Source organism: Zea mays, chromosome 8 (genome assembly GCF_902167145.1).
Source record: "Zea mays cultivar B73 chromosome 8, Zm-B73-REFERENCE-NAM-5.0, whole genome shotgun sequence".
NCBI classification, from domain to species: domain Eukaryota; kingdom Viridiplantae; phylum Streptophyta; class Magnoliopsida; order Poales; family Poaceae; genus Zea; species Zea mays.
Window position 1 is genome coordinate 34699713 of NC_050103.1, and position 10173 is coordinate 34709885.

Genomic DNA, 10173 nt, shown 5'->3' on the forward strand with positions numbered 1-10173 from the left:
CATTTCTTCTTAAATAAAAATCCAAATAAATAATATAATTATTAGTCATAAATAAATATTTTATTTATAAATAATTTTGGTTTAATTATTATGAATTTTAGGGTTATTTAAAAATATATTTCGAATTCAGAAAAAGGAAATAGAAAAAAAAGAAAAAGAAAAACTAACTAAACCATAACCTAGCCCTTAGCCCATTAGGCCGATGTAGGAGTCGCCGCCCCTGCCCTGACCTAGTCGCCGCTCCCTACTTTCCCTTGCACAGTCGCCGCCACTCTTTCTACCCCTTTCTCTCTCCTCCCTGTTCCCTAGCCGCCGACGCTCCCTGCACGCTCCAACCCAACGCAGCTGCCTCAAGCCGAGCAGCCGCCGCGCTCCTGTAGCGCCGCGCACCCGAGCACCCCTGCCCCACGCCCTGCAGCGCCTAGACGCCGCCAGGACAGCAGCCCCGGCCCCAGCCGTGACTCCGAGCAGCCCCGCCGAGGACCGCTCCTCGCGCCCAGGTGCCCAGCCACCCGATCCAACCGTGCCCAGCCCGCTCCAGGCCGCCGAGCGCCCAAGACCTGAGCACACGACCCGACCGCCCCGACTTCCTCCGCTGCCGAGCCGCAAACCGACGCTCGAGCCGACCGTTCTTCTCTGCTGTGCATTATTGGAACCTTCATTGCGCCCATTTCTCCCCCATTACTCCATTAACCGACGCCATTGATGGCCGATTGAAGACACCGGCCACCGTTTCTCTCCCCTCTCGCTCTATAAAAGTGGTCGAACTCTCTTCTCCCTCTCCATCCCCAAGCTCGCTCTCCAAGCCATGCCGAGCTTGCCGCCGTGAAGCTCGTCGCCAGACCGCCTCGCCGGAACCCCACCCGTCTCGGCCAGCTTTGTCGTCCACATCCCGGCGAACCACCGCGTTAGGAACACCACCTTGATCGAGCCCCTGCTCGTGCCTAGCTCACCACCGTGAAGCTCACCCACGCAGCACCCCGGCGACCGTGCCCACGCTGTTCGCCGTCATCCGTTCACCCAAGGTTGAAGACAACCCATTAATTTATTTTCTAAAGCATGTTTTGAATTTTGTGAATTATTGTTGTAATATTGAGATGATGCGATTCACGTGTACGATTTTAGAGATTTCGATGTATAGCCAAAATCGAACCCCGCGACAATATTTTGAATATGTGTGTGAGTTTATAATTCTAAAAATGAACACGGTCACTATTTACTACCTCGGTGATTTTCATACTAGAAATATTTATAATTAATTCTGCTTTAGTGTGTGGAGCGATAATTGGTTAGTATTGATTTAAGTATAATTTTAGTGATATAAGAAATCGAAATAGAAATTAAGCCACGTATTTTCGGTCAAATGAAAATATATATTTTACTATTCATGATAAATGTATTCATAAGTATGGCACTTAATTACTTAAAATTAGTAAGATATTTATCTATGTCATAACAACCATAAATATGTTATTAAAAGTCTCATTTAGTAATTTACCTTTAATTCTTAGAATATTAATGGCAGAAGAATTATAAATAAACATTTTTTAGCCACACATATAATTTCTATTTAAGAAGGAAAGAGGAAAACTGAAAGAGTAGAATTTATAATAATATTAAAATGACTTAACTAGGCACTCATACTTTTCTAATAAAGAAATTGATAGTTATGTTGGTAAACATAGGTTTCTTAATAAAGAATTAGATAATTTGTTTCTAACTTTAAAATAACCTTTTTAATAGATATCATGTTTTTGATTTAACAAGATTCGTTATAGATGTTTAAGTATAGCCGTATTAAATACAAACTTAAAAGGATATGTAGACCATATGTTCTTAATAAAAATAGAAGACAAATATATGTTCAATTAATAGATTATTTATATTTTCTTAATTAAAAGATAACATGGGTCATTGCTTTTATAAACTAAAATGATAGTTTATACATAATTTCCTTTCTAATGAATTAGCATTTGTTCCTACAATAGAATTAAAGATAATTAATAGATTAATTATCCTTTGTCATAATTTATTAACCAAACCTATAGTCAATTTGTTCTTAACTAGATTTATGACATGATTAATGATTTCATAGAATTTAGTCCACATTATATACAAATCACTTAGCTTTTCCAAAAGAATAAAATAAAGTAATAAGAGTTTAAGTTCTTTTATAACTTAAAATATTACTTTATATATTGACTTCGAATATAATAATATAGGCTATGTGTTTTCTAATGAAATTAAAAGATAGTTGTGCATTCATTATCTTTTGCATGAAAATCCACTTAAGGCCTATAACCTAGTTTTTCACAAAATAAGTGTTTAATAATAATGATCTTTTCACGTAAAACCTATTTAGACTTATATCTTAGTTTATTATAAGTGAATGTTTAACAATGATTTATAAGATGTTCCATAATGCTTCTAAAATTAATAATGTATTTCATAACGCATTAACCTTAGATATATAATTTATATCTTTTCTAAAAGGTTAAAAAGGTTTAATATCGTTATAACGTGTTTTATCATCTTATAAACCCTTAATCTTAGACATATCACATATGACGTTTTATAAAAGATTAGTTTGGTGAACCTAATATTTGTATATTTTAATTAAGATATTTTTAAGCTCATGTCTTGTTTTATAAAGTATAGATCACACATTTTTTGAAACGAACACCCTCTTATTATAACCATTACTTGCGATGTTTTGAAAAACGAACGCTCTTTTCGTTAGGCTTTCTTTTAGCTTTACGTATGGTGAATGTGGTATGTTATTGAGTGGTGTTTGTTCTTCTTGTTTGTTTGTGTGATATTCAGTGGTTGATCTAGTAGTTAAGAATCAATATCTATTCCTATCCGTGGAAGAACCTCAAGTTTTCAATAAGCAAGGCAAGTGGACTTCTCTGCATACTCTGTTTGATCCCAAACAATACATTTAATAAAGTTTATTCTTTGATATATATGCATAATTTGATGGGTTACCTATTCGATTACACCTAACCTTTTCGACCTTATTCCTTGATCAAACCTAGGTATTATACTTTACCTTCGTAGCTATGCTATTGCTACAACTTAACTTTATGCAGTCACTCCTGTTATGATATTAATGTTCCAAAATGGTAAGTTTACATTATTATTGTTAACCCGATGGTTAAACAAGATTATTGCATATTAATTGGAACATGGAGTGACCACCCGGGAAAACAGTGCTACCATGAGAACTATCATGGCTCTGGTCTTGGCTAAATAACTAGGGAAGTTTTATGTTGGGTGCTGGTCGTGGTCGACCGGAACGGGGGCATCTGGCAAGCGCTTATAGTTCCGGCTCAGGCAGATTGGATACGGGCATAGTTCCCAAAGCTTTACCCTGTAGTCTGGACTATAAGTTGGTTACGGTAGGTGTACCTTATGCAGTTGACCATTTCCAACATTTGCGTAATGAGGACTCTAGGGAGAAGCCTCGTAGTGAGACCCTAGCCATTCACCTCGGAAGTGAATATGGGTCTAGCTAACCCGGGCTAGAAGGGAATCGTGACTCATGGGTAAAGATGTGCCACCTCTGCAGAGTGTAAAACTGATATATCAGTCGTGCTCACGGTTAAGAGCAGCCTGGACTCCTCACATGATAATTGAACTTGAAGATGAAATAAATCAAGATCTGATGATCTGCCAATGGTTTGCTTAAGTGGTTTCACTTAAGTGTTTTTGATATACTCTTATACCTTTGTTTAATGGGAATACTTGGGATTCACACTCATTAGTAAGACAGGTGTTGTTAATAAAATGTTGACCAACTAAAATGATTACTGTTCAACATTAGCCTCACCTTGTTAAACTTGCATTAATTTTCCCCCACTTGCTGAGCCCCGACCATAAGTGAGCTCACCCTTGCTTAAATTTTGATCAGAAGTTTGCAGATGAAGTTATGATACTGAGCACCATGGATGCTAGTCTAGTGATACCCCCGGTCATCTTCCTGTGGATGGATGTCCTTGTTTCGCTGTACTTTGATGAATAAAGGTTAAGACATTATGTCTGTTCGAAGTGTAATATGTTAATATAATTGTTATTTACGCTTTTATGCATTGTTCTTTTGAAATATTACACTTGTGACGTCACCATATGTGTGGAAATAGATCCTGGCACACAAATGCTATGCACCCGGCTCTGCCACCAGAAACGGGTGTGACACTTGCCCCCCTTCCATGAGCGCCCCACTCCCTCATTCTCTTCCCGCGCAAAGTAACCTCCCTCTCCCTGTCTTCCATCTGTCTCCCTGCCCTAGGGTGGATCCCGGTGAGCGGTCATTGCCGTCCGTCGAGCCCGTGATGAGTTCCCCTCTCCTCTCCATGGACGAGCCCCTCTCCCTGGCGCGCGTGCAACCCCTGGCTGGCCCCTCCCTGGTGCGCGGCCCGGCCCCTGTGTGCACAGCCCTAGCGCGCGTCGTAACGTTTTAAATTCTGTTTAACTCACATGTGGTGTCGCGCGCTTCACCGCGCGACAATCCTTTTTTATTCCATTTAAATCATGTGTTGTGCCGCGTGCTTCGCCGCGCGACAATCCTTTTTAATTCCGTTCGAGTAGTGTGTTGTGTCGCACGCTTCGTCACACGATAATCCTTTTTATTTCTGTTTAGATCATGTGTTGTGTCGTGCGCTTCATCGCGCAACGATCCTTTTAAATTCACCTAGGATCACGTATAATAATTAAAGTGTGTAGTGTAACGACGATTAATCAAATACCAAACTAATTAGGTTCTAGTGCTGATTTTATTTATGCATTGCGCGATTGTCAATTAATATGATTATGTTTAAGGTAAGTGTTTTAGTCCATAACTATCTAACGTAGTTGCTATGTCTCTCGGTCGTAGCTTCGACCGTTATAGTTTATTTCCTCGCATAGTCATAGATGTGAGCCCTACGACACGTGTCTGTTGTTATATTTTATTGTGTGGTGTATTGTTTCTTTCTATGTTAATGTCTCTCGGTCGTAGCTTCGACCGTTATAGTTTATTTCCTCGCATAGTCGTAGATGTCAGCCCTGTGACACGCGTCTGTTGTTATATTTTATTGTGTGGTCTATTGTTTCTTTCTATGTTAAGATTGTGCTATGTATATTTGAACTCGTATAGATAATGGTCCGTTGGCGGAATCTGAAGGAGTTGCAGGCGAAGACCCTGAGCAGCAGTTGGTTGGTGAAGGCAAGTGCCCTATGACCTATTTATGTCCTACCCATTTTATAATTCATCTCTCGCATTTACACAATTTTTAACTAAGGATTTACTAGTTCTTGTTTATCCTGTCCTTGTTCACCGATTTGGGTTGGATCATTTTTGGTTTACCTCTATGCTAGCGCTTTACTCTAATCAATGAACATGATGAGATTATTTATGATATGAGGTTTACTTTTGATTATGATGATGGCATTATGACATTTAAGGGGCTCGAGCGGTTTCTCGAGTGCCTCTCCGTAAGGACTGGTTCATTGGATGACCACCCGGGAAAATAGTACAACCATGAGGGTGGTAAGGGACGCCCCTAGCCAAATAAATAGAGGAACTAAGGTGTAGTTTGCTTCGCCGTCGTGCCATCAATGGGGCTCGGTGTATGCGGCTTGCTCTGCCGAGGGTGGTTTGCCCCTTAGGGAGGAGTGGGGTACATTTAGGAAACCTAATGGGCGGCTACAACCTCAGGGAATCTTTGTAAAGACTACATAGTGAAACCTTGCCTACTCACCTCGATAGTGTTTAAGGGTTTGATCGGCCTGAGGCAAAAAGGAATCATGGCTTGTGGGTAAAGTGTGCAACCTTTGCAGAGTCTTATGAAACTGATATATCAGTTGTGCTCACGGTTATGAGCGGCCTTGGGAGCTCCATTGATTATAGATACTATGATTACAGATGATGATGTGGATAATTATGGTTTTGATGATTATGGTTATGATTATGGTTTATGGTATTCTTTCTGTTTGGAAGAAGTACTTTTGGGGTAATAACTTGGGTTTAATGCTAAAACATGGCTCTCTACTAGTAATAATTAACTGACCAACTAAAAGCAACTGCTTCATCTTAACCCCACATAAAGCTAGTCCACCATAGCCAAACGGGATAATTGCTGAGTATGTTGATGTGTACTCACCCTTGCTTTACAACACCAAACCCCCCTAGGTTGCCCACATTGCAACCACTGCTCAGGAGAAGATGAAGTCGTGATGGAGGATCTCCAGGAGTTCCAAGATTATGATGAGTTCTAGGTGTGGGTTAGAGACAAACCCCCATTCGGCTGCCTATGAAGGCCATGTTTAGCTACGTTTTGTTTTTGCACTTTAATCTATGTTAATGACTATGTGAATGTCTCGGGCATCATGATGTAATCAAATTAATACTCTTTTATGTTATTATTTGAGCATTGTGCGATGATGTCCAACTATGTAGCTGTTGTGTACGTGAATTGCTGATCCTGGCACGTACATGGTTTGCATTCGGTTTTCCTTCTAAAACTAGGTGTGATAGCCACCGCCGTTGCCCCCATTTCCAGTTGTCGGAGCTTCGCCGGACCATCCGCGTCCCCGCCGTCCGCCATGCCGAGCCCTGCCTTGTATTGTACTGTTACCTGGGCTACGTCCCGTGCCTATAAATAGATGAACAGTAGCATTGTATTGTTCATGCTGAATTGTAATCACTCTGTCGCGTCCTCACCTTCGAGCAAGCCGAAGGTATCAATGTAATATTAATACTGTTAATATTCATACACGTTTTATGGAGTGCAAATATGAATGAATTAATGAGATGCAGTTACTGTCTTCATCCTTTTTGCATTCCTATTCACATATTAAATGAGGAAGGTATGTCCTTCTTGACCTTCGTCTGATGAGCATTACACCCATGTGGAGATAATGCTTCGGAAGACGAAGGTCCGTAATAATTAACAATTGTGTTGCCTTGTTCTTGACCTCCAGCATTTGAGAACAAGTGACCAACAGATGGGATTTGCCTAAATAGGATTTCCTAGAATTACCAACCCTATTCCTTGATTACCCTGGGATAAATGCTATGCTTAGCAATTTTTGCTACTGCTCAACTTGATAACTATAATGTCAATCTTTGATGATACTATTGTTCTATAAATGAAATTTTTATTATGATGTTAACCCAATGGTTAAACAAGATCATTTCATATTAAATGGAACATGGAATGACCACCCAGGATAACAGTGCAACCACGAGTGCTATAATGGCTCTAGCTTTGGCAATTAGCTCTATAGACTTAGTGCTTAGCAACCCTACCTGAAAGATGGGCAAGATGGGGTGGCAGTGGTTTGGTGGCAGCTCATGTTAACATGGGGTGGTAGTCTTGGCTAGGTTACCTCGCCTAGAGGGCCATCAATACTGACATGGAAACCTTAGCGGGTGGCTTTGTACTAAGGATATTTTGTGAAAGCCTCATAATGGATCCCTAGCCATTCACCTCGGCAGTGTTTACGGGTCCATATAACCCAGGCTAGAGGGGATACATGGCTTGTGGGTAAAGTTGTACCACCTCTGCAAAGTGTAAAACTGATATGTCAGCCATGCTCACGGTTAAGAGCAACCTGGACTCTCATATGATAATTCAACTTAAAGATGGAAAATAAATCATGATCTGATGATTTATAAATGGATTATTTAAGTGGTTTCACTTAAGCGTTTTTGAGATACAATTCTGTACTTATGTTTAATTAGGAATTTTGGGATACACTTACAATTAGTTTAGTAAGTTAGGCGTTGTAAATAAAATATTGACCAACTAAAATGCTTACTGCTTATCAACAACCTACCTTGTTAAACTTGCATTACTTTACCCACTTGCTGAGCCCGACCATAAGTGAGCTCACCCCTTGCTAATATTTTGATCAGAGGGTGATGAAGAAGACTTTGCAGATGATGTTGACGAGTACTAAGTCTAACGATGTGCTAGTCATCTTCCTGTGAAAGAGCGTCCATGTTTAATACGCTATACTTTGATGATACTTTTTAAGACACTTATGTCTGGATGATGTAATAAAGTTACTATACTCTATTTACACCTTTATTTCATTGTCTTTTGATATATTACACTTGTGACGTCAACATATGTGTGGAAAATGGATCCTGGCACACATATGCTATGCATTCGGTTTTGCCCCCAAAACCGGGTGTGAAAGAAGTGGTATTAGAGCTATGCTGACTCTAGGTCGTTAGACTAGTTAGAAATGGAAAGCCTAGTCTATTCAAAATCTACTTACTTTGCTCTTACAAATTATTTTATCCATCTTGCCTCTTTAAAATTCAACTAAAATTGACATTTTCTCTTGTAGATGGTGCGTACAATCCATGCCACCCGTGTGAACACCAACTATATCCCTCCGCCACGGCAGGCTCCTGTCTACCCAGTGGTAGTAGAGGAAGTCCCTGTGGATCTCCATCACCTTCGTGTGGAGAACGGAGTGATTCCGGAGGACAGCTCAGAGGAGATTCTGGCGACACCCACCCCGTTGTCGGAGTCACTAGCCTTTGCAGCTGGAGCTTCATCTTCAGCACCGCCAGCACCAGCAGTCCAAGCCCCTGCTCCTGGAGGCGACAATCCAGATGATTCTGGTGACGATGAAGATGATGATGAAGAAGAAGAAGAGGAGGAAAACAATAATGAAGAAGCCAACAATGAGCAGGAGGACAACTTTGTTGGGATATGGCCTATCACTGAACATTACACCTCAATGTTCGAGATGGCACACTTTCCAAACCTATTTCAGGATGTACTGCATGCACTATGAACCTATGTCTGACCTTTATATGACACAAGGCGAGTGTCTGAGCCTCCCCAGGCTTGCTACTACATCACTTGTGTGCATATCAGGGTGATGGATGCACGAGATAGAGGTTTCAGGACTCTATCAGCCCATGAATCTCGGACGCCGCTGTCTACCTATGCTGCTTCGGTCAGCAATGCTACTAGGCGAGCTATGTGGTCTCTCAGCCACACTTATTGGCAGCAGTTGCATGACATGAGGTATAGACATCTTCCTCTACGTCTTCGTGGAGAAAGCCCTATCAGTGTTGTTCTAGGTGAAGCTGGAGAAGATCGCCTCAACACCCTTGTAGGTGTGGTGGCAGGTCTTAACACTGACCTAGACAATGCTACCTTGGATCTTTCAAGGGTACATGGAGAACTTGAAGAAGCACATGCCAGGATTGCAGCACTCGAAGCTCAGCTTGAAGGAAGGAATCCACCCAAAGCCCAAGTCCCTAACATAGTTGTGTCCCCGCCCTGTAAGAGGATTCGCTATGGACAACCAGGATCTATCACCAGGATCTATCACCAGGCTACTCTAGATTGAGTTAAGGCGAAACATCAAAGACTAGCAGTATTGCTACAACTTTTTAAAGTACCAGAATGGAAATGGGAAAATTGGTATGGATTTCATAGTTGGATTACCTCGTACTCGTGAAGGTTATGATTCCATATGGGTTATTGTAGATAGGTTGACTATAGTTGCACACTTTATACATGTGAAGACAACTTACTCAGGAGCCCAGTTAGCAGAACTATACATGTCAAGGATTGTTTGTCTGCATGGACTACCGAAGAAGATTGTATCAGATCGAGGAACCCAATTTACCTCGCGCTTTTGGAAAAGATTACAGGAGTCCATGGATACTAAGCTAAATTTCAGCTCAGCTTACCATTCGCAAACAGATGGACAAACAAAGAGAACAAATCGGGTGTTAGAAGATAGTTAAGAGCTTGTGTTCTAAAGCATGGTAGAAGCTAGGATAAAAGTTTGCCTTATGCAGAATTCTCGTATAACAATAGTTACCAAGCAAGTCTAAAGATGGCACTGTTTGAAGCACTCTATGGACGGAAATACAGAACACCTCTATATTGGAATCAAACGGGAGAAAGTCAAGTATTTGGTCCAGAAATTCTCCAAGAAGCAGAGAAGCAAGTGCAGATTGTCAGAGAGAATTTGAAAACAGCACAGTCAAGGCAGAAAAGCTATGCTGACAGTACAAGAAGAGAATTGATCTTTGAAGTTGGAGACTTCATATATCTTAAGGTTCCACCAATAAGAGCAATGAAAAGATTTAAGGTTAAAGGAAAATTATCTCCCCGTTATATTGGTCCATTCAAAATTTTGGAAAGAAAAGGT

The 10173-nt window shown here is 40.8% G+C and overlaps 1 long non-coding RNA gene across 1 annotated transcript; it reads left to right on the top strand.

Annotated features, from left to right (window-relative positions):
* Nucleotides 1-784: 784 nt before the first annotated feature.
* Nucleotides 785-6424, top strand: LOC109941873 (uncharacterized). Its single transcript, XR_002264421.1, has 2 exons — nucleotides 785-1025; nucleotides 6173-6424. It is a non-coding gene; the product is annotated as an uncharacterized lncRNA (long non-coding RNA).
* The last annotated feature ends 3749 nt before the right edge of the window (nucleotides 6425-10173 follow it).